Source organism: Bos grunniens, chromosome 7 (assembly GCF_055505025.1).
Source record: "Bos grunniens cultivar Pamir isolate PY7600 chromosome 7, Bosgru_T2T1.0, whole genome shotgun sequence".
Taxonomy (NCBI): domain Eukaryota; kingdom Metazoa; phylum Chordata; class Mammalia; order Artiodactyla; family Bovidae; genus Bos; species Bos grunniens.
The window spans coordinates 85,338,144-85,363,263 of NC_141171.1; positions in this window are offsets into that span (position 1 = coordinate 85,338,144).

Consider the following 25,120-nt stretch of genomic DNA (forward strand, 5'->3'; position numbering starts at 1 on the left):
AATGCTCATTAGTAGCTTTGGTCCAACAGAGAACCATAGTCAGTGCTCGGCATTTTAGCATAACAAGCTTCTTTCAAACATTCCTATCTCAGTCCTAACTCCCCAGATTTCCAAGCTTAGATCTAGTTTATGTCTACTGAAATCAGGTAATTATAGATATGAACAATTGTACTTTCAAAAGTGTTCTGATTTGTACAATAAATTATATGATCAGCATAATTATACAATCATATTTCTTGCATTTTCAGACGAAAGTTACAATTGCCAGATCTAACAAATTATATATGCCATACAATAGCTGGCAGATATCTGTAATTTAAAAAATCCATTGTTAATCTAAATTCAAAGTTCACAGGGTACAATGTATTTCTGTATTTTACACATTTAACTTTACCAAAAGGAAACTGAAACACTGAAGGTAACAGAAGTTTACAGACTTTCTACTAGAGTTTAGTGAATAAGACCACAAAGTTAAAATTTTAAAAAGAAAGAAGGAAATTCAGAATTTCCTTAGAATATTTAAGTTTTTAAAATATGAAAATAGCACATGTACATGATAAAATATAAACATTTTTAACAAAGGATAAATGCTAAGCTAAATTTATTTTCTCATCACAAATTAATTTTCCCCCGAGGGAGACATAATTTAGCTACCTCTTGAATGCCTTCAAACATCTTTATAAACACTTTGATTTTTCATACATATATAAAAGTGTATACTTTAAATATTGTAAACATAGAGAGAGAGAAAGGGAAATACAAGGATAAGGAGAAAGAGATAATTGTCATATTGTGGACATTTGTCATCTCTCAATTTATCTGCTTACATATATAAACTTCACTGTATACAAATTTTATCATCCCATAAACACAATCACAGAAAACTAACCAACCTAATCACATGGACCACAGCTTTGTCTAATTCAATGAAAACTAAGCCATATCCTGTAGGGCCACCCAAGGTGGACGGATCGTGGTGGAGAGTTTTGACAAAATGTGGCCCACTGGAGAAGGGAATGGCAAACCACTTCAGTATTAGTGCCTTGAGAACCCCATGAAAAATATGAAAAGACCAACAGGACACTGAAAGATGAACTCCCCTGGTTGGTAGGTGCCCAATATGCTACTGGAGATCAGTGGAGAAATAATACAAACAGACGGAAGAGACAGAGCCAAAGCAAAAACAACACATAGTTGTGGATGTGACTGGTAATTGCTGTAAAGAGCAATTTGCATAGGAACCTGGAATGCTAAGGCCAGGAAACAAGGCAAATTGGAAGTGGTCAAACAGGAGATGGCAAGAATGAACATAGTATATTTTAGGAATCAGTGAACTAAAATGGACTGGAATGGGTAAATTTAACTCAGATGACCATTATATCTGCTACTGTGGGCAAGAATCCCTTAGAAGAAACAGAGTAGCCATTAGTCAACAAAAGAGTCCAAAATGCAGTCTTGGATGCAATCTCAAAAATGACAGAATGATCTCTGTTCGTTTCCAAGGCAAACCATTCAATATCACAGTAATCCAAGTCTATGCCTCAACCAGTAAGGCTTAAGAAGCTGAAGTTGAATGGTTTTATGAAGATCTACAAGACCTTTTAGAACTAACAGACAAAAAAGATGTCCTTTCATTAGAGGGGACTGGAATGCAAAAGTAGGAAGTGAAGAAACACCTGGAGTAATGGGCAAATTTGGCCTTGGAGTATGGAATGAGCAGGGCAAAGGTTAATAGAGTTTTGCCAAGAGAATGCACTGGTCATAGCAAACACCTCTTCCAACAGCACAAGAGAAGACTCTACATACACATGGACATCACCAGATGGCCAAACCGAAATGAGATTGATTATATTCTTTGCAGCCAAAGATGTAGAAGCACTATACAGTCAGCAAAAACAAGACCCAGAGCTGACTGTGGCTCAGATCATGAACTCCTTATTGCCAAATTCAGACTGAAATTGAAGAAAGTGGGGAAAACCACTAGACCATTCAGGTATGACCTATATCAAATCCCTTACAATTTTACAGTGGGAGTGAGAAGTAGATTTAAGGGACTAAATATGATAGACAGAGTGCCTGATGAACTATGGATGGAGGTTAGTGACATTGTACAGCAGACAGGGGTCAAGACCATCCTCAAGAAAAAGAAATGCAAAAAAGCAAAATGGCTGTCTGAGGAGGCCTTACAAATAGCTTTGAAAAGAAGAGAAGTGAAAAGCAAAGGAGAAAGGGAAAGATATACTCATTTGAATGCAGAATTCCAAAGAATAGCAAGGAGAGATAAGAAAGTCTTCCTCAGTATTCAGTGCAAAGAAATAGAGGAAAAGAATAGAATGGGAAAGACTAGAGATCTCTTCAAGAAAACTAGAGATACCAAGGGAACATTTCATGCAAAGATGGGCTCAATAAAGGACAGAAATGGTATGGACCTAACAGAAACAGAAGATATTAAGAAGAGGTGGCAAGAATACACAGAACTGTACAAAAAAGATCTTCATGACCCAGATAATCAGGATGGTGTGATCACTCACCTAGAACCAGGCATCCTGGAATGCGAAGTCAGGTGGTCCTTAGGAAGAATCATTATGAACAAAGCTAGTGGAGGTGATGGAATTCCAGTTGAGCTATTTCAAATAATCCTGAAAGATGATGCTGTGAAAGTGCTGTACCCAATATGCCAGCAAATTTGGAAAACTCAGCAGTGGCCACAGGACTGGAAAGGGTCAGCTTTCATTCCAGTCCCAAAGAAAAGCAATGCCAAAGAATGCTCAAACTACCACACAATTGCACTCATCTCACATGCTAGCAAAGTAATGTTCAAAATTCTCCAAGCCAGGCTTCAGCAACACATGAACCGTGAACTTCCAGATGTTCAAGATGGTTTTAGAAAAGCCAGAGGAACCAGAGATCAAACTGCCAACATTCATTGGATCATTGAAAAAGCAAAAGAGTTCCAGTAAAACATGTACTTCTGCTTTATTGACTATGCCAAAATCTTTGACTGTGTGGATCACAATAAACTGTGGAAAATTCTGAAAGAGATGGGAATACCAGACCACCTGATCTGCCTCTTGAGAAACCTGTATGCAGGTCAGGAAGCGACAGTTAGAACTGGACATGGAACAACAGACTTGTTCCTAATAGGAAAAGGAGTACATCAAGGCTGTATATTGTCACCCTATTTATTTAACTTATATGCAGAGATCATCATGTAAATGCTGGGCTGGATGCAGCACATGTTGAAATCAAGATTGCTGGGAGAAATATCAATAAGCTCTGATATGCAGATGACACCACCCTCATGGCAGAAAATGAAGAAGAACTAAGAGCCTCTTGATGAAAGTGAAAGTGGGGAATGAAAAGTTGGCTTAAAGCTCAACATTCAGAAAATTAAGATCATGGCATCTGGTCCCATCACTTCATGGCAAATAGTTGGGAAACAGTGGAAACATTGTCAGACTTTATTTTTGGGGGCTCCAAAATCACTGCAAATGGTGATTGCAGTCATGAAATTAAAAGACATTTACTCCTTGTAAGAAAAGTTATGTCCAACCTAGATAGCATATTAAAAAGCAGAGACATTAGTTTGTCAACTAAGGTCTGTCTCGTCAAGGCTATGGTTTTTCCAGTAGTCATGTATGGATATGATAGTTGGACCATAAAGAAAGCTGAGTGCTGAAGAATTGATGCTGCTGAACTGTGGTGTTGGAGAAGACTCTTGAGAGTCCCTTGGACTGCAAGGAGATCGAACTAGACCATTTTAAACAAATCAGTCCTGAGTGTTCATTGGAAGGACTGATGTTGAAACTGAAACTCCAATACTTTGGCCACCTGATGCTGAGGGCTGACTCATTTGAAAAGATGTTGATTATGGGAAAGATTGAAGGCTGAATGAGAAGAGGATGACAGAGGATGAGATGATTGGATGACATCACTGACTCAATGGACATGAGTGTGAGTACTCTGGGATTTGGTGATGGACAGGGAGGGAGGCATGATCAGGTGTGGTTCGTGGGGTTGCAGAGTTAGACACAACTGAGCGACTGAGCTGAACTGAAACAGTTTTCTTACATTTTGGAAACAAATTGCATGTATATAGACCTACACTCTGAAAAAAAAGAGTGTAGTCTATATATGTGTACATGCATCATTTGATCAGCACACTTTAGTCAATTTCTTCTTCAAGGCTATTTAAATTGTTTCCAGTATTTTATTATCATAGATTTTTATTCAGTAAACAATTACATAAATCACTATATTCATCCAAGGGTTTTTTACTAGAATAATTTCCTATTAGTAGGCTTACTAAATCAAAGGCTGTGTTCCGTTTAACTTAAAAAGTGTTGAATAACTATCTAAAGAGATTATATTATTTTTTCCTCATTTGCCTCCACACTATATATATATTCTATACATTTTTGACCTTTTTTAAGCTCTGAGGTCAACATAGTTTAACTTGCATTCATATTTGTATATGAGATGGATTATATATATTTGAAATATTTTTAGAAAGGAAATTTGCCTTTCTCTGTGAGAATTGCCTTTTTGTATCCACTTTTGCTTTTTAATCATTTTTTTAAATTTATAATATCCTATTTATATATTAATAAAATGGTTATTACCACTGGTGGATCCCAGTTTGACTATGATCATAGATTTCTAAAGATAGCAATTTTAGTTGATGTATTGTCCAGTTCTATTCCTTTTATTTTCATATTATTTAATAAATCAACACATAATAAAATTATTTAAATGTTGTCTTATTCATTCTTCCAAACTTATACATTTATTAATATTTTGACTCATATTTCTATTTTTAATCTATAATGCATTCAGTTACTGATAAAAGGTTAACAATGAAATCTTTTCTATATTTACCATGTTTTTTGACAAGTATGCAAACTGTTGGTTGAATATCTCTAATGACTTTAAATCCTTGTTTTGTTACACCATGAGAACCATTTGTTCAAAGTCTGCTTTTGAACTTTTTCTGTTATGTTGATCTATTTCTACAGAATTAAGTAAATACTTTTAATGATCATGTTTTATATTTATTATTTATTAATCTTATTTCCTGAGGATTTCTTTGCTTTCCTGTGCATGTTATGCTATAGTCTGCATTAAATATTTCTGAAAAAACAAAAAGAAACAGTTTTTTGGGACTTCACTAAAAGTACCTTAGCTTTATAAATCAAATTTAGAATGAAATAGTATCTTTATGTTTTCTCTTTACTTTTGAACCAGTTAGATTTGCTTGTAACAAATCATCCCAAAGTTAGTCGGGCTTAGTATGATAATCAAATTTATGAGTTGGCAACATGAGCTGAGTTCAGCCAGGTGGTGCCTTTGCTCTCGTCTGGGCTTACCAGGTGTCTGTATCATGAGTTGCCAAGTCACTCAATGTCCTGCTGGCTTAGAACAGTGTTATGGTTAATTTTATGTTTCAACATGGCGAGACTATGTTGCCCAGCAGTTTGATCAAACACTAGTCTAAATGTTGCTGTAAAGCTAATTTTTAGATGTAATGAACATTTATAATCAGTTTAAAGTGAGCAGATAAACATCCATAATATGAACGGTTCTCTTCCCATTAGCTGAAGTCCTTACAGACAGACTGAAGTTGCCCGAATAAGAAAGGACTTATTCTTTTAGACAAAAACAGAGAAAATTTACCTGAGTTTCCATGCCTTGTGCTTAAAACCCCAATACTAATCTTTACCTGAACTTCAAGCCTATCAGTTTACCTTACAGATTTCAGACTTGTTTAACTCTATTTTAGATTTCATGAATTTTTAATTCTATATGTTACAGGATTTTCTTAAATTCCTTGATTTTGAGAGTGAAGATTGTCCACTCTATTGAGTTTTTTAAAAATCTCTTGAATTTTTCTATGTGCTTTACTATATTTCTGGTTTCTAATATAATTCATATTATCACTATCTTCATATTTACTAATAACTTCCTCAACTTAGGTTTATTTTATTGTCATTTTCTCAAATAATGTTTTCAAAAGTTTAAATAGCTTATTTTTAAGCTTTTTAAAAATATATTTTACCAGTATATTCAAGACTAAAGATAAATCAAGTTTTATTTTATTTATATTGCATAAGATCATACCAATAATTATTTTTATTATGTGTTACGAGTTTTACAATTAAGTATTTTATGTGCTTTCATTTCTTCCTTGACCAAAATTTAGTTTACCAAGATGTGCTCCACAAACTGCCTCCTCCTCCATTTTCCCCTCCAGTAGGGTCAAGAATGGGGATTCAGAGGAATTGTTTTCATCTACTTGGACATGACTTAGTGATTGAAAAACTACTGGTACAGAAATAAATTGCTGTTCAGTCACTAAACTGTGTCTGATTCTTTGGGACCCCACGGACTACAGCACACCAGGCTTCTCCTTCCTTCACTATATTCTGGAGTTTGCTCAAATTCATGTCCATTGAGTTGGTGATGCCATCCAATCATCTGATCCTCTGCTGCCCTCTTCTTCTTTTGCCTTAAATCTTTCCCAGCATCAGGCTCTTTTTTGATGAGTTGACTCTTTGCATCAGGTGACCAAAGTATTGGAGAGTCACCTTCAGCCTCAGTCCTTCCAGTGAATATTCAGGATTATTTCCATTTGATTTCCTTGCAGTCCAGGGGAAGTTTAAGAATCTTCTCCAGTGCTATGATTTGAAAGATCAATTCTTCAGTGCTCATCCTTCTTTATTGTCCACCTTTCATATCCACAGATAACTACTAGAAAAACCATTTTGTACTTCAAGGTCAAACTTGCCTGTTACTCCTGGTATCTCTTGACTTCCTACTTTTGCATTCCTGTCCCCTGTGATGAAAAGAATATCTTTTTTGGCTGTTAATTCTAGAAGGTCTTGTAGGTCTCCATAGAACCAGTCAACTTCAGCTTTTTGGCATCAGTGTTTGGGGCATAGATTGAATTACTGTGCTGTTGAATGGTTTGCATTGGAAACAAACTGAGATCATTCTATCATTTTTGAGACTGCACCCAAATACTGCATTTCAGACTGTTTTGTTGACTCTGAGGGCTACTGAGTTATTTTCAGGGATTCTTGCCCATAGTAGTAGTTATAATTATCATCTGAATTAAATTCTCCCATTAATATCCATTTTAGTTCACTGATTCCAAAGATGCCAGTGTTCACCCTTGACATCACCTGTTTGACCTTGTCAATTCACTGAATTGGCATCTGGTCCCATCACTTCATGGCAAATAGATGGGGAAACAGTGGGAACAGTGGATGACTTTTTTTTTCTGGGCTCCAAAATCACTGCAGATGGTGATTACAGCCATGAAATTAAAGGACGCTTACTCCTTGGAAGGAAAGTTATGAACAACCTAGACAGCATCTTAAGAAGCAGAGACATTACTTTGCCAACAAAGGTCCAGCTAGTCAATGCTATGGTTTTTCCAGTGGTCATGTATGGATATGAGAGTTGGACTATAAAGAAAGCTGAGTGCAGAAGAATTGATGCTTTTGAACTGTGGTGTTGGAGAAGACTCTTGAGAGTCCCTTGGACTGCAAGGAGATCCAACCAGTCCATCCTAAAGGAAATCAGTCCTGAATATTCATTGGAAGGATTGATGGTGAAGCTGAAACTCCAATACTTTGGCACCTGATGTGAAGAGCTGACTCATTTGAAAACACCCTGATTCTGGGAAAGATTAAGGGCAGGAGGAGAAGGGAACGGCAGAGGATGAGATGGTTGGATTGCATCACTGACTCAATGGACATGGGTTTCGGTGGACTCTGAGAGTTGGTGATGGACAAGGAGGCCTGGCGTGCTGTGGTTCATGGGGTTGCAAAGAGTCAGACACAGCTGAGCAACTCAACTGAACTGAACTGAATTCACAGAAATAAATATAGCTAGCTATTTTTACTTTGACAATATTCATCATTGTTTTCTTTTGAATGTTGTATAATCTAGTTGGGCAAGTACAGTTAGACAGTATGTAAATGACTGAACAATTAGATTTTTTTCTATTTTAATAATTACTTAACATATCAATTAGATTATCAATAATAGATATTTTATGTACCCTATATTTGAATTTTTAACCTGAAATGAACTACAAATAATAATTAATATTGCCTACTGTTAAATGATTTTTGCTCATTTTTTTTACAGAAATTGATTCTTTGTTATGTTGAACTTATGGCAGAATTTTAAGTTATTTCACACTTGTTACTTTGAAGGACTTTGCAAGATAGCAGTCTAACCTGTTTTGGGTCATATATTACCATGGTATGTCTTCTCTATACTTTTCCTTTAGAATATAGTGTTATTTTAAATGTAAACCTACTGATCAACTGTTAATTTCACTTAAAGATACCTCCACAGATATATGTCAAAGAATGTTTGACCAAATATCTGGATACTGTGGCCAAGCAAAATTTCCATCCAATTAATCACCACATTTAATGAAAAAAAATTCATCTAAAGTAAGAATAATCAAACATTAAATTAAAAATGATAAAATAAGATCTACTTGTCATATTCATAGTTGTAAAAAGGGGCACACTTATCCAACATTTGTCATCTAGTGATACCATTATTGTAGCCACAGGACTATTTGTAGCTGCAGTTTTTCTCCCCAATGTGTTCATTAAATAAATGTTTCCTGTGTACATGGCATGTTTGCACATTTCTCCACTGGGCCTTCCCTCTCAAGCCATTCCATAGGGGTAACACTGAAGACCCAATGTTACTCCTCTAAGTAATGGGCATTTTTTTTTTTTTTTTTTACCACTTCCACCTTTGCAAACTTAGCCTTCTGTTTAAAATGCATACATTTTGGTAAGTATACATTTCCCTCAGCATTATTTCTTATACTAGTTCAATTGTCTGTACATTTTGAAGTCATACTTCATATGCTGAAAATGGAAATTTCTATATTCCTACTTCAATTAAAGATAAAGTTTTCTATTTTTCAGCTAATATTATAGGAGAAAGAGGGACAGAAATAACTAATTTGACATCCCTCGTAGCTCAGCTGATAAAGAATCTGCTTGCAATGCGGGAGACCTGGTTTTGATTCCTAGTTTGGGAAAATCCCCTGGAGGAGGGTATGGCAACCCACTCTGGTATTCTTGCCTGGGAGAATCCCCATGGACAGAGGAGACTGTCAGGCTGCAGTCTGTGGGGTCATGAAGAGTTGGACACAACTGAGTGACTAAGCACAGCACAAATGAGAGAAAGGAATCCTAAGACATTCTTTGGTTCTTAATATTTGAAAGGTTTAAATACAAGAGAAAACATCATGCAATTTAAGTTCTAAAATTTTTTCTATTATCTTTGTTTAAGAATCGATGATTATATCATCCAGAGATGAAAATATCAACATGATGATGATTGTTTAGATAGTGACAATGACAACTATGTTAAAATACTCTCCCATATCAATACCATAAAAAAAAAATTGTAAAATCAAAGTTTAAAAATTGGAGAGATTTTGAAGAAAAATGTGATTTAAGTTTTGTAATTAGTGTTATTGATTGTATTATGTTAAAAAGATAGTTAAGAACCTGTAACTTGTAACTTTTCAAACAGAATTACCATTTATGAAGTTTTTAAATTGAAGGGATTGCCAAACAATAAAAAATAAAGCCCATTTCCTTTATTTTTCTAAGTTTGTTATGAAATGAACCTATAGTTACTGTAATTTTTCTCATTGCTAAAATATAGATATTATATATTCCATTCTTTTTATAGATATGCATAGCATTCTTCAGATTCAAAGTTATTACAAAAATGTTGGTAGTTCTTTTTTTTTCTGCTCTTTAAGATATTTAAGTTTGTCTTAATGGAAAATATCAGCCATTTTTTTTTTTTAAACTTGGCTTGGGAAGAAATACTCTTTATCGTAAAAGTAATGACAAAAATTACATGTAGATAATAAGAAAACATGACACCTGAATAAGATATATAATTAGGAAATTTGGCTGGAAAGGGGGAAATAAAATCCATAGACAAATTACATAATTGATGAGATCCTTACAATTATTCACTTTTAAATAATCAGTGACTTCCTATAATTTTAGCAATTAACAATCACACAGAATTTTTCTAAGGCAAAGAGCTTTTTACATTTTAAATGATACTCCTTATTGAAAATATTTATCTAAATTAATTATCTGAGTCCTAATTTCAGAATTCATAAAGCATTTTATCTTTTCATTGTCCAAGATTATGCCTTATATATTTCTAATTTGATATTTTAATAAAATGAATTAATAGATGTTAGAGGAGTTGCTCTGCTGTATTTAATACAAGTAAAACAGACTGACTACAAAAGTGATACATGTTTTAAAACTTTCATGTTTATGGCTATGTCTTTCTATACTGATTTTTTTGTTCTTACCAGAAAGTGGAGTATTCAGTAAATACAGATGTAATCACAACCTTGGAATATTGATTTTTTAAAAATTAATATATTTTTAGTTCTTTAGAAAGTAATCAGTTTTACTAAGTGGAAAATTTATTCTATTTATCCTACCACTTATCAGTGTTTCATATATTTTCCTCAGATTTTTATCATGCAACTCAAATCCCAAGTGATTAACAAGCACTCAGGGAACTCTAGTGATGTGACGCTAACACCAGCCAGGAAATATGTAGAGAAATTTGGCTTCTATGAAATTGCACATGAAGAATTTAAACCTCTTTTACTAGCATTTTGTAGGATAAACTTCAATAGGTACTTAAATATGGTTGGGATCTTAGAAGTAAAATAAGATGCCCTCATTTGTAGGGGAGCAATAGCTGTAAGGCAGTGATCTTGTTCTGCAGACTGCATGGAGGGTCATACAAATATAGGATATTGGTGTGGTCCTTTGACAATTTCCTTCACATTACCTATGATTATTGTTTTTTTTCCCTTATGAATGGTCTCTTCGCATTATATTATAGAAAACTCAGGAAGGAAAGATGAATGCAACTGGAGTGTTTAATAAATAAAAAATGCAACAAATTAATATTTTACCATCAGAGTTTTTATAGTATTTCTGTTGAACTTCTCTTCTTTATCCTTGATTGTAATCCTAGGGATAACCCTTAGCTTCTCTTGTCACTGTCAGCTCTTAATGAACAATTTCATTTTCAGGCAAAAAAAAAAAAAAAAGAATCTCGTCCTGCCAATGTTAAAACATTGATTTATTAACCAATTAAAACTCCTTTGCTCCTGAGCACAGACGTGATCTTTTGGAAATCTTTAGGGAGGAAGGACATTAGAGCATAGCTGACTTCTACCCTCTCCAGTGCTATTTCCTGACATGTTTGCTCTGTTCTTTTAGGGTCAAGGCCTATGATATTTGAAATCATTTTTACTTTCATGAGAAGTCCTAAGATTTATTGGTTTGGGTGAATTTCTTATCTCTTACTTAAATTCAATATCCACAAAGGTTTTTTATTTTTTTTTGAAGCTGATGATGATGATTATTTTTTTTTATTGCCGCTACTTCCCAGTCATCTGGGAAACTAGCCTGGTTTAGCATCTACCCTTCTTAACAACCTGCACTGGGAGAGCTGGCATGGGGTGAGAAGCCACCTTATGCAGTGTGTTGCACTCATGCACTCTCCCAGGGGAAGGGAGGCACTCATAACTTGTGTAACCCCTGCCTCTGGATGTAGGAGAGCGGGTGGGTGGTAGCACTCCTGGAGCCTCCCTGCCCCAGGTGATACAGGGGCTAGGCCCTGGAATAGCCAGTCCAGGCAGGCCCCAGCTTTCCCTACTCCAAAGCACTGCGCCTGCTCTCCCAGTAGACACCAGGGATTTATTGTCTAGCTGGACTGGAGTAAGGGACAGGGTCTGGGTAGGGCCACAGTAAAATCCAGCCTTTTTCTACAGAGGCTCCAGGAGACCACCCTGCTTCCAAAAGTTAATTCTGGCCTCCAACCCAGCTAGGCTTAACCCTGAGAACACTGACTAAAGATAAGAAGGGGTGGGGAAGGGAAAAAGGGAGGGGAACAGGGATGCTTTGGAAATAGGGTGGGTTGAGTTTTACATTGTTGTTGTTTGTTATTGTCAATAAGTTGTGTGGGACTCTTTTGAGACCCACAGTCCATGGGCTGTAGCCCACCAGTCCATGGAACAACTCCACTGTCCATGGGATTTCCCAGGCAAAAGTACGGGAGTGGGTTGCCATTTCCTTCTCCCACAAAGTTTTGATGATGTCATTTTATCAATGTGGCTTCTGTGTTCCTAGCAGAACTTGATGTTCTAAACTGCCAACATCATAATTCTTACAGATTCCAAGTATCATACATTAACTTCTTGCATATAACTGATTATAGGGGAAACTTTTCACGGCAATGAACAAGGACTAATGAATTTATTACCTGGACATGCTTAGCCTTATTTCAAGGAGAGTACTTCAATGCCAGTTCTCAGAATATATGGATTGTGCCTTTGCATGAAAAGCAGGAAAGTCCCAAATAGAATGGGCCCCAATTTCAATTCAAGTCAAATTTTGCTTCTACTTGTTCTAGGTAGACAGAGAAAGGTCTCCTGTAGGATGATGGGAACTAATTCTGACAGATTTAGGAACAGCACAGTGCTGTGGTTAATAGGATATACTCCCAAGCTAGAGTTCTCCACCTCTATTCAGTTGTGAGTGCCTCAGAAATGGTGCTTCACTTCCCTCTGTTCAATTTCCACAACTGAAAGTGGCAATAATGGTAATACCTATCTCAGAGTCATTAGGGGATATAAATGACTTACTTATAGGGTGCTTCAAGCAGTGTCTGCCTCAGAACATTACCTGAACTTATTAAATACATGATTAAGGAGATTTGGATGTTAAGTCATGCAGCTTGATTACAAAGGAAAGTTAACATCTTGAGCAATAGGATATCATGAATACCTTAATAAAACATTTAAGGTATTTAAGGGCCACAGTAGTTTTTCTTCACTTCAGGGTTACTTTCCCTATGTAGTTTCCCATGCAGCAGTAAATTTAGGAAAAGAGAAACAAACAGAAAAATCTTTCCTGGTACTTATGAATACTTCTCTGTGTGCTCTCTATTACTAATTTTGAAAATATCTTTTCCTATTTGTGTCACTAACAAACTCTAGAAACATTATAATCCAGTGTAGGAACACTCAATAACTGACATAGTATAACAAAGTAAGGAAATATTAATAGCTCTAGAAAAATCATATAAATAGAAATCAATTAAGATTTAATATTGGACATTTAAAACAAGTTATCTTGCTGCTTTGTGGCAGAAAATTTCCCTCTAGACAGGCTGGTAAGAAACCCTCCCTCTTCTTTAACAGTGTCTTCATTTCTCCTCAGAAAAAGTGCCCCTCAAATAACAAATGTCTCTTAATTTATCATATATCATAGTTTTGAGTAATTAAAGAAGTCAATAGGCTATCCTGTTCAAAATAATCTATCAAGACTCATCATCTCAAACTTTATCAATAAAGCAAAATCTTTATAAACAGAAATCTACCTTTCTGTGCTCAGTCATTTAGTCATGTCTGACTCTTTACGACCCCATGGATGGTAGCCCACCAGGCTCCTCTCATGAGAGAGGCAAGAATACTGGAATAGGTTGCCGTGCCCTCCTCCGGGGGGAGGTTCCCAACCCAGGGATTTAACCCAGGTCTTCTGCATTGCAAGTGAATTCTTTACTGTATGAACCACCAGGGAAGCAATTTATCTTTTTATTATGTCTATTTACTAGAATTCCTAACAGTGTCTAATAAACAGCTATACTGTTTATATCTATACCAGAAATTCTAAGAAATGTGAGTGGTCTGTTATAATCATAGATTCAACATGATTTCTTACTGTACTCATTTTTCTTACTGAACTCATCTTTTACTTTCTGCCTTAAAAGTCTCCTTCTTGTATGTGTCACTTATTTAAGATATTCAAAATTCTAGCAGTGGCATACATAGGACCTAAATTCATGCTTGGGTCCTCCTTTTAGTCTTATACAAATCTGTCATGGGATCACACCAATACTTCAGTGGTTTTATATCATTCAATACTTAGTTCTTGTTCCCGTTGACATTGTGACAGTCTTGGCTCTCATCACAAAAGCACAAGGGATGGCTGAAATCATAGCCAAACGAATGTTCTGTCTTCATCTTCTTAACCTCTCTCATACTGATGTAAATTGTGTCACAAATCTCAACAGTTTTTAGTGGCTGCTGAGTCAAAAGTGACCAGCTTTCCTTGTGTTAGTCTCTTAGACGGCAATTTAACAACAGTCATTCTGGTCTTTACATCTCAGGTCCTCCCTGGGCATATATTCAACTCTGAGCTTTAACCTACTTCTTTCTCCCTTTCAGGATTTTCCTTATTTCTCTGCCTAGAAGTTTCTTCCCTCCCCTAAAAGTTGCGCAGTAACTATTTAAGACACAGTAAATCCTTCTTTCTCACAACTCAATCATATTAGTTTCCGTATCAAATATGATAGTCATATATTGTAACTATGCAGTGTAAAGTCCTTGTTCCACTACTGTGGTATTCATTCTGAGTTCATATTGACTAGTTTAGTGTACTTCATTTTCTACTTGAAGAGGACAATTACTTTTCTTCAAATTTTAGAAATTGAAAATGGCAAAATTACAAATTTGATATATTTTGTCAGAGTTCTAATTGTATGATTTTATACTGTTGGAATGTGGAATATATCTCAAACTGGCATGATGCTGCAGGAATAAATAGTAGTTGAAAAGTAAATAAAGAGTTAATAATAATCAATACTATCCAAAGCCAAATTACTAAATTTCATACAATAGAATATTGATTGCTAATTATATAACAATGGATAATATAGACTAATACATGTTTCTTGGTTTCCAGTTTCATCAAATACACAGAATAAAACATCAAGAAACTGTAAATTCTTTCACATATCTTTAGGAAAGAAAGATTTGACCTAATCACATGTTTTTTTTTTTTTGAAAGTTAACTTGAAAAATAGAAATAATCAAGGTATAGAAAGAAAACAATGCAAAATAATATATATTTATTATATATAATATGTATATTATATATATATATATGCATTTCACAGTAATAGAACCATGATTTATTATAGTTATATATTTTTATATTATATATTATATAATACATAACATATATTATAAATGTTTTGATTTTCTTTTACCATCAATATACATTTTCATTCTTTGTTTTTATGCTTCACAAAATCCAGTTTTCATTTACAAAAAGTGATTCCTTTATTTAATACATTATATGGAGAAAAATATGCAAATTCATTTTCTTGATTTTTGTCATTATGTTAAATTATGTGATGAATTTCTCTATATTTTAATTTAATTATTTAACTGTGGTTCACTGATTACAACCATGAAAATGATGACAGGTGATAAAGTAAAGGAATTAGATTGTCATTTACAAATAAGTCATTCTAAGTGGTTCTATGTGTCTCCTACATAAACTATGTTGCAAAAAGCAGTAGTTTAGAAGTCTCCACAGCAAGAAGAAAAATAAAAATAATAAGTTAGATAACAATAGCAGGATTTCAAGTGGGAAAAAAAAAACAGAGAAAATTAGGTTATTGTTTTGGTTTTAATTCTATAGATTTCCAGAGAAAAGTTTCACATGAAGCAGAGATAGTCAAAAGTGTCACCTGATAGAAAACTATTTTCTATGGATGCATTTGAAAACTGCTTTTTCTGTTTATATATTAGCTTAAATTGTAGGCTTACTATCATCACAATTGAAGCCTGTCAGATAAAAGTCTCTGAAAGGATTTTAGTTTCAGGTCAAATATTTTTAAGTCACATAGAATTGAATACCCCTGGAAAAGGGAATAGCAACCCACTGCAATGGCAACCCACTCCAGTACTCTTCCTGGAAAATCCCATGGACGGAGGGGCCTGGTGGGCTGCAGTCCATGGGGTCGCTAGGAGTCGGACACAACTGAGTGACTTCACTTTATTTTTTCACTTTCATGCATTGGAGAAGGAAATGGCAACCCACTCCAGTGTTCTTGCCTGGAAAATCCCAGGGACGGGGGAGCCTGGTGGGCTGCTGTCTATGGGGTCGCACAGAGTTGGACACAACTGAAGCGACTTAGCAGCAGCAGCAGCCAGTGTTTTTGCCTGGAGAATCCCATAGACAGAGGGCCTGGTCCTTCCATGGGGTTGCAAAGAGTCGGACACAACTGAGAGATTAACACACACAGAGACACACAGAATCTAAATACAAGGATAAATAAAAAGTGTGTTAAAATTGATTTAAAAATATTAAATATTATTTGGATTTTTATAGAGTTGTGGATGAGGAATAGCTTCTTTATTTTATTTAGAAAAAATAATTACTATTAATATGCTGTGAAGTTTATGAAAAGACTCAAAGTTAATTAGATTATTTGAGAGCTCTCTTGGACAGGTTACCTAAAATTACTCAGAGTTGTTCCTTTCATTTATCAGTGATAAGGGAAAGAAGTTCACAGCAGTAAGTCAAAATTAACATTCTTATGGACCATACATTAGACTTTAGACTTTACTGCTGTTTTTAACTTTATTATATTAGGAAAATGATAGAAACTAATCAGTAAAAATGCACATGTATTGTTCTATACTACTTCCTTTCAGAAACGTAGTGGGATTTGGAGCCATAAGAGAAAATAATTCTGAGCGGCCTACACAGAGATCCTCGCTAGTATTTTGGTAAATCACATCAAAATGTATTTAAATATGTAACTTGGTCAAGGTCATATTAATTATAAAAATACTGTCCTTGTTATCTAATTTTAATGCTCTAAAAATCAACATTATATTTCATCATAGATTATGGCAGAAAAAAATAAATTCAGATTTAGAATATGTTTGAAAACTTAACTGCATTTCTATCATACTATAATCAAGCATTAATAGTAATAACTGCCATATAATTTGTGGTTTGTCTTGTGCAAATTTACCTGAAAATAACTCAAAATTATAAAATATTACTGATAAAATTTTATTACATAAAAATGTTATACTAGGTTCTGTTGGCATTAGGGTTAGTGATTAAATGTGACCTTAGCCTTCCTTGAGTTTATAGTCTTGTACAGAGTTATAAAATATTAGTTACTATAAATTTTTTCTAATAGAGGCTTTTAATCTATATTAGAGCATAAGAACAAAGGAGAAAATGGATAAGAAAAAATAATAAAATACGGAAAGTCACTCTGAAAAAGTGACTTTCATGCTCAGACTTAAATTAGGGACATAAGTTAGCTAAAGGAAGACATAGGGTGAATTACATATTGGATAATATAAATAGTGAGGGATAGTAAATAAAAATAAGAGAAAAAAATTTTTTTAATTCCCTCAATTTCCAGTAGAGAAGGCCAGGAGGCATTTTAACATTATCATATCAAAAAATAAATGTGGGTTAGACATGGTAGTGGAGAGATTTAGGAACATGGATTGTGATTGAAGCCATCAAAATGGTAGAGATCTTTGAGGAAGAACATGTCAAAGCAGAAGCTAAGGGATATCTGACATTAAAGCACTCTGCAAAGAAGTTGGGATATTTGTAAGAAACAGATAGTAATATCTACAGTATTTAGAAGAAATTCAAGAAAATTTGAGCCTAGTGAGACCAAATAAAGAGGCATCATCCATAGTATTAAATATTTATGAGAGCTTTTGTGATTTTAAAACACTAATATCATTACTCATCAACTCATAATTTTTTTTCAAATGTACATAAAATATTAGATAGGAATGAATAAACATAACACAAAAATTTAATCCTTGGATATTTACGATATTTTCCTTCTTTTCAGCTTTCTACATATCATGTGATAAATCTAAACATTGTTTTCAAAAGTGTTTATATATGATCCTGAGTTGCTTTCACCTGTGAAGCAGAGATATTTTGAAGTAGTCTAGTGTGTCTAATAAAATAAATCCAATGAAAACGATTAGTGGGTTCAGGCAGTTATCAAGAAATTGTTCATTTTAAACAGGTTCTAGGAAAAAAGTGAATATAAAAAATTAAATAGGCATCATTGAACATTCATAGTTCAGTTCAGTTCAGTCGCTCAGTTGTGTCCGATTCTTTGCGACCTCATGAATCGCAGCACACCAGGCCTTCCTGTCCATCACCAGCTCCCAGGGTTCACCCAAACTCATGTGCATTGAGTCGGTCATGCCATCTGGCCATCTCATTCTCTGTCGTCCCCTTCTCCTTCTGCCCCCAATCCCTCCCAGCATCAGGGTCTTTTCCAATGAGTCAACTCTTCACATAAGGTGGCCAAAGTATTGGAGTTCCAGCCTCAGCATCAGTCCTTCCAATGAACACCCAGGACTGGTCTCCTTTAGGATGGACATTTAATTAAACATAATTTACTTGAACTCTTTCTTTATTTGGATTTCATTAATATCTATCAGTATCCATTACACCTTGTAAGTTATATAATCTACTTTTATTTTTTTTACACTTGTGGACTAGAACTTTGAATTGAATCTGATCCAACCACTGACCTCTTCAAAAGCAAATACTTGAAAATATATCAACAATTCCATATCTGAATGTCATCATGTAAAGTGGGATAGTTAGATTATGTAATCTCTAAGATTCTACCAGTTTTTAAATTTCTGATTATATGTTTTAAGTCAAAGTCATATAGGAGCAGTAATAAACAGAGGTTTGTACTATAAAAAGAGAGACATTTTGTATTCACATAAAAGTTACTTTTAGAGAATCAGAGAGGTTTTTTTTCTTCCCACATAAGTGTATTATATGTAAAAATGCCATTACCATACATAACTGTAGAACTCTTGAGAATAAATTCTTACTGATGTCTCTAGCTATAGTCCATTACCACATCGATCACTCTGGTTTGAATCATCAGTATGAACTCACGTTTAGTTTTACTTACACACAGATAATTTCATATAGAAAGATTTTTATGTTTGCATATAATTTATAATATTCTTAGATAAAGGAGGCAGGGTGAGTTTAAGACTGGGGCTGGAAATATATAAGATGATCTTGAAGTTTATTCTCATGCCAGAAAGTAAGAAAGTGCTAACACACACAGAGTGATGAAATATGTCAAAGGGACACAGGAACCAACAGGAGTTTCCAATGGCCAAAGATGGAACAATCTGAATGACAAAATAGTGTTGTTTTACAACTCACAGTATACAATAAAATATTGAGAGCCAATACTAATATAAGTGATTGAATAAATAAATGGAGAAGAGGAGAAAAGACTAATTTTATGTACAGAACAATTCCAGATAACTTAAATAGATACTCCATCCTTAAGCAACTAGAGCATGACTTTCCATTTCTCTAGTGTAGGCCGCACAAAAGGGCTTCCTCCCAAGGAATACAGTATGGGAAAAGGGAGACAAAGCATAGCTTTTCAGTAGGAAAAAACCATCACATTTTACCCCAATAATGTAGTCAAGGTCAACACCAGTATGATATGCTGACACTATGTACCTTTTATATGATGAGATAAAAATGGCACATTACTCTGATCTTTCTCCAAAAAACCTCTATCCCTGGTCCAATCACTATAAAAACACTGGAAAAGTTTCAATAGGGAGGCATTCTACAAAATACCTAAACAATACTCTTTAAAACTGTCAAGGATATCAAAGAAATGGAAATTTTGAGGCAATTCCACAGCTAAGAGTAGCCTAAGGAGACATGATAGTTAAATGTAATGTGACATCTTATATGAGATCCCACACCAGGGGAGGAGGTTAGATAAAATCTTAAGGAATATGAATAAAGTATAGACTTTAGTCAATAATAAATTATCAATATTGGTTCATTAATTGTGACAACTGTAACTACCCAATGTAATAAAATAACTAAGAGTAGTATATAATGGGAACAATCTATCCTATCTTTACACTTTTTTCTGTAAATCTAAAACTGTTCTAAAATTTAAAAGTATGTATCTTATCTTTATTTACACACACATAAATATAGACTTACCAAGTGTGCTATGTAAGGTCACAGATAAGATTCCTTTATCATGGGGACAATGCACATGTCTGTTTATCCCTGACTAATGGGTTAAGGACTCAAGTACTTCATAAAAACTCATCTCAACAATATGTATGTTCTTTAACAAAACCAAAGGTTGATAGGCTTTGGAGTAAACCTACAGTTGTAGGTGCCTATAGTGAATACTGGAAAAGGAAATGGCAACCCACTCCAGCATTCTTACCTAGAGAATCCCGTGGACAGAGGAGACTGGTGGGCTGCTGTCCATGGGGTCACACAGAGTCTGACCCAACTGAAGTGACTTAGCATGCACGTGTGCATTGGAGAAGGAGATGGTGACCCACTCCAGTGTTCTTGCCTGGAGAATCCCAGGGACAGAGGAGCCTGGTGGGCTGCCATCTATGGGGTTGTACAGAGTCAGACATGACTGAAGTGACTTAGCAGCAGCAGCAGATTGAATACTAATAATGTATAGCTGCTGCTTTTTCATGTAATCAATCTCCTTAGGCACATAATATGTGCTAGTTATCCATATGTTTATTGATATTGAATAACATAATCAGTGTGCATTTGTTTTAACTGGTTTTATGAAGAAAGTGAATAAAATGGTTCATAAACAAATATGACAAAACAGGAAAACAATATAGAGATGAATACTTTTAGCAGGTAGGAAAAAAGTCACCACCACGGTAAGGAGTGTGAAGTACAATGTTATGGTTCTCTTTGCAAGTTTATATGATTTGCCTGTGAAACCAGCTTGAGTTGGTGTTTTTTGTAAAGTGAAAGTAAAAGTGAAAGTCACTCAGTTCTGTCTGACTCTTTGTTATCCCATGGAATAGTCCATGGAATTCTCTAGTCCAGAATACTGAAGTGGGTAGCCATTCCCTTTTCCAGGGGATCTACCCAACCCAGGGATCAAACCCAGGTCTCTGGCATTGCAGGCAGATTCTTTACCAGCTGAGTCACCAGGGAAGCCCATTTTTTGTAAAGGTCATGGTTTAATAACTTGATCTGTTTAAATTTTCTCTATGGGGCAAGATTTGGTGCATTTTATCTTTCTAAAGTATGTATTATCAAAAATTTTAAATATATTTAATAAATGATATATTAAATAAGAAGAAATTGCATTGATGTAACACATTTAAGAGGGAGAAAAGGGCATCATTGAGAATACTTACCTGACAGTCTTTAATTAAAAGACATGTAATCCATGAGATTGGTTGGGACAGGGAGACAAGGAAAATAAAGCTTTGAAATGGCTACTAATTAAACTAATACAAAAGAAATAGGTTTGCCAAACAGTAGTGGCTCCTCTGAGATTGGGTCAGAATGGTCTCTTGTAATATCTGTCTTTCACTTTTATTTAAAACTATCCAAATTCTTCATTTTCTTTAATCATTTCATCTACTCTTCCACCATAAAATAACCAGGTCTTATTTCTTATTTTCATCAGTTTTCTCTATCCAATTAGTGCAAATAACTCTATAATAGAGGGACCTTAAGGACTAATATTTTCTAAAATTTGTCAGAGTGTAATATAAATATAAACATACTATGCTATGTAAGACAGATAACCAACAAGGACTTATGTATAGCACACACATATTGAGAACTCTCCTCAATATTCTGAAATAACCTACATGGGTAAAGAATCTAAATAAAGATTGGGTATATTTATATGTACAACTGAATCTTAACACCTGAAACTAACACAACACTGTAAATCAACTGTATGCATACCTGAAACTAAAGCACATTGCAAGTCAATATGTATTTTAGTTGCTCAGGCATGTCCAACTCTTTGGGATTGCATGGACTGTAGCCTGCCAGTTTCCTCTGTCCATGGGATTTTCCAAGCAAGAATATTGGACTGGGTTGCCATGCCGCCCTCCAGGGGATCACTTGACCCAGGGATTGAATCCACACTTCCTGTGTCTCTAGCATTGCAGGCAGATTCTTTACTGCTGAGCCACTGGGGAAGCCAAATCAACTACACTCCGATGTCAGCTCAGTTCAGTCACTCAGTCATGTCCAACTGTGACCCCATGGACTGCAGCATGCCAGGACTTCCTGTCCATCACCAACTCCCGGAGTTTACTCCAACTTTTGTCCACTGAGTCAGTGATACCATCCAACCATCTCATCCTCTGTTGTTCCCTTCTCCTCCCTCCTTCAATCTTTCCCAGCATCAGGATCTTTTCAAATGAGTCAGTTCTTTGCATCAGCTAGCCAGAGTATTGGAGTTTCAGCTTCAGCATCAGTCCTTCCAATGAACATTCAGGACTGATTTCCTTTAGGATGGACTGGTTGGATCTCCTTGCAGTACAAGGGACTCTCAAGAGTCTTCTCCAACACCAAAGTTCAAAAACATCAATTCTTTGGTGCTCAGCTTTCTTTATAGTCCAACTCTCACATCCATACATGACTAGTGGAAAAACCATTGACTTGACTAGATGGACCATCATTGACAAAATAATGTCTCTGCTTTTTAATAAACTGTATAGGTTGGTCATTCTTTTCTTCCAAGGAGCAAGTGTCTTAATTTCAGGGCTGCAGTCACCATCTGCAGTGATTTTGGAGTCCAAAAAACTAAAGGCTCTCACTGTTTCCCCTGTTTCCACATCTATTTTCCATTAAGTAATGGGACCAGGTGCCATGATCTTAGTTTTCTGAATTTTGAGTTTTAAGCCAACTTTTCCACACTTCTTTAGTTCTTCTTCACCTTCTGCCATAAAGGTAGTATCATCGGGATATCTGAGATTATTGATTCTTGATTCCAGCTTGTGCTTCATCCCATCCAGCATTTCACATGATGTACTCTGCATATGAGTTAAATAGGAGGGTGACAATATACAGCCTTGACATACACCTTTCTCGATTTGGAACCAGTCTGTTGTTCCACATCCAGTGCCAACTGTTGCTTCTTGACCTTCAAACAGATTTCTCAGAAGTCAGGTCAGGTCGTCTGGTATTCCCATCTCTTGAAGAATTTTTCACAGTTTGTTGTGATCCACAGAGTAAAAAGCTTTGCATAGTCAATAAAGCATAAATAGATGTTTTTCTGGAACTCTCTTGCTTTTTCAATGATCCAACAAATGTTGGCAATTTGATCTTTGGTTCCTCTGCTTTTCTAAATCCAGCTTGAACATCTGGAAGTTCATGATTCACGTACTGTTGAATACTCCATTGTACAATAAAATAAAATAATTATTAAATTAAAATAAAAATAAAAAACACTGCAGTTGATGAAATATTATAAACTTTATTGTATCATAAACTTCTTTAACATTTTTGACCCCACCAAGGACAGCAGTTCACTGACTTCTGCATCCATTTCACTGGCCTCAATACCACTTCTTCTTCACTTAACTTTGACTGTTCTTTCATCATAATCATGGCTTTGCAATAACCCTCAGTAACTGTATACCTTTCTCTGTATCATACTCAACTGGAAAATGTCCAACTCAAGATAAATTCTCAATAGGTAAATATGGTCAAAACAGACATACATGTATGAGTCCACACATATGCACATACACACACACACCAGTAAAACTATCTATCATATTAAATTCAGGGTCAATAATATCAAGTGAAATTCTATTCATGATAGAAATTTTTCTACATCTGTCTGAAAATCCAGTGGTTCCAACCCTTATTAGTCAAAATAACTAGGTTATCACTGTTAAAAGCACCTGCAAGAATTGAAGAAGCCTTAGCAACAAACCAACAATAACAACGAACCTTTAATGCAAGCAGACAAGCGATAGCTTACTTCTCACTCACTCAGCCTCTGTAGCAAGACTAGGAAGCTTTCTCAGGCAGTTGCTGTCTAAATGATGGCTCAGCAGCATACATCCTTCACAACATCTTGGAGTTCCACAATTGCAGAGTGAGGGGAAGAGTTCTTTGGGAGATCTATCTCAGACAATCAATTGTTTGCCTGAGAAACAATTGACTGCCTGAGATAGATTCCTCAGAGAAGAGAAACACATTTAAAAGGCCAAATTGAGTCAAATGATCTCAAGTAACTTCTAGAAAGAAGTAAATTAGTTCAGAATACAGGTGCTGTATTTCTCAAATGAAAATGTTTTCACCAAAGAAAGAGGTAAATATGTGAGATGATGGGTGTGTTATTAACTTGATAGAGAGAATCCTTTTACAATATAGACATATGTTGTCATCATTTATATACTTTATCTTACCATTTATCTGTCAATTTTACCTCAACAAAGCTGTAAAAATGTACATTGCCAGTTTAATTTTATTTTCAGTTAAAAAGAATATTTGTTAATATATGTTTATGCAGTATACTGAAAATTCTAATGTTAAAATATTATTCATTTTTTCTGAATTTTGAATTTCAATGGGGGTTATCAGATCAGATCAGATCAGATCAGTCGCTCAGTCATGTCCGACTCTTTGCGACCCCATGAATCGCAGCACACCAGGCCTCCCTGTCCATCACCAACTCCCGGAGTTCACTCAGACTCATGTCCATCGAGTCAGTGATGCCATCCAGCCATCTCATCCTCTGTTGTCCCCTTCTCCCCTTGCCCCCAATCCCTCCCAGCATCAGAGACTTTGCCAATGAGTCAACTCTTCGCATGAGGTGGCCAAAGTACTGGAGCTTCAGCTTTAGCATCATTCCTTCCAAAGTAATCCCAGGGCTGATCTCCTTCAGAATGGACTGGTTGGATCTCCTTGCAGTCCAAGGGACTCTCAAAAGACTTCTCCAACACCAAAGTTCAAAAGCATCAATTTTGGGGGCTCAGCCTTCTTCACAGTCCAACTCTCACATCCATACATGACCACAGGAAAAACCATAGCCTTGACTAGACAAACCTTTGTTGGCAAAGTAATGCCTCTGCTTTTGAATATGCTATCTAGGTTGGTCATAACTTTCTTCCAACGAGTAAACGCCTTTTAATTTCATGGCTGTAGTCACCATCTGCAGTGATTTTGGAGCCCAGAAAAATAAAGTCTGACACTGTTTCCACTGTTTCCCCATCTATTTCCCATGAAGTGATAGGACCGGATGCCATGATCTTCGTTTTCTGAATGTTGAGGTTTAAGCCAACTTTTTCATTCTCCACTTTCACTTTCATCAAGAGGCTTTTTAGTTCCTCTTCACTTTCTGCCAT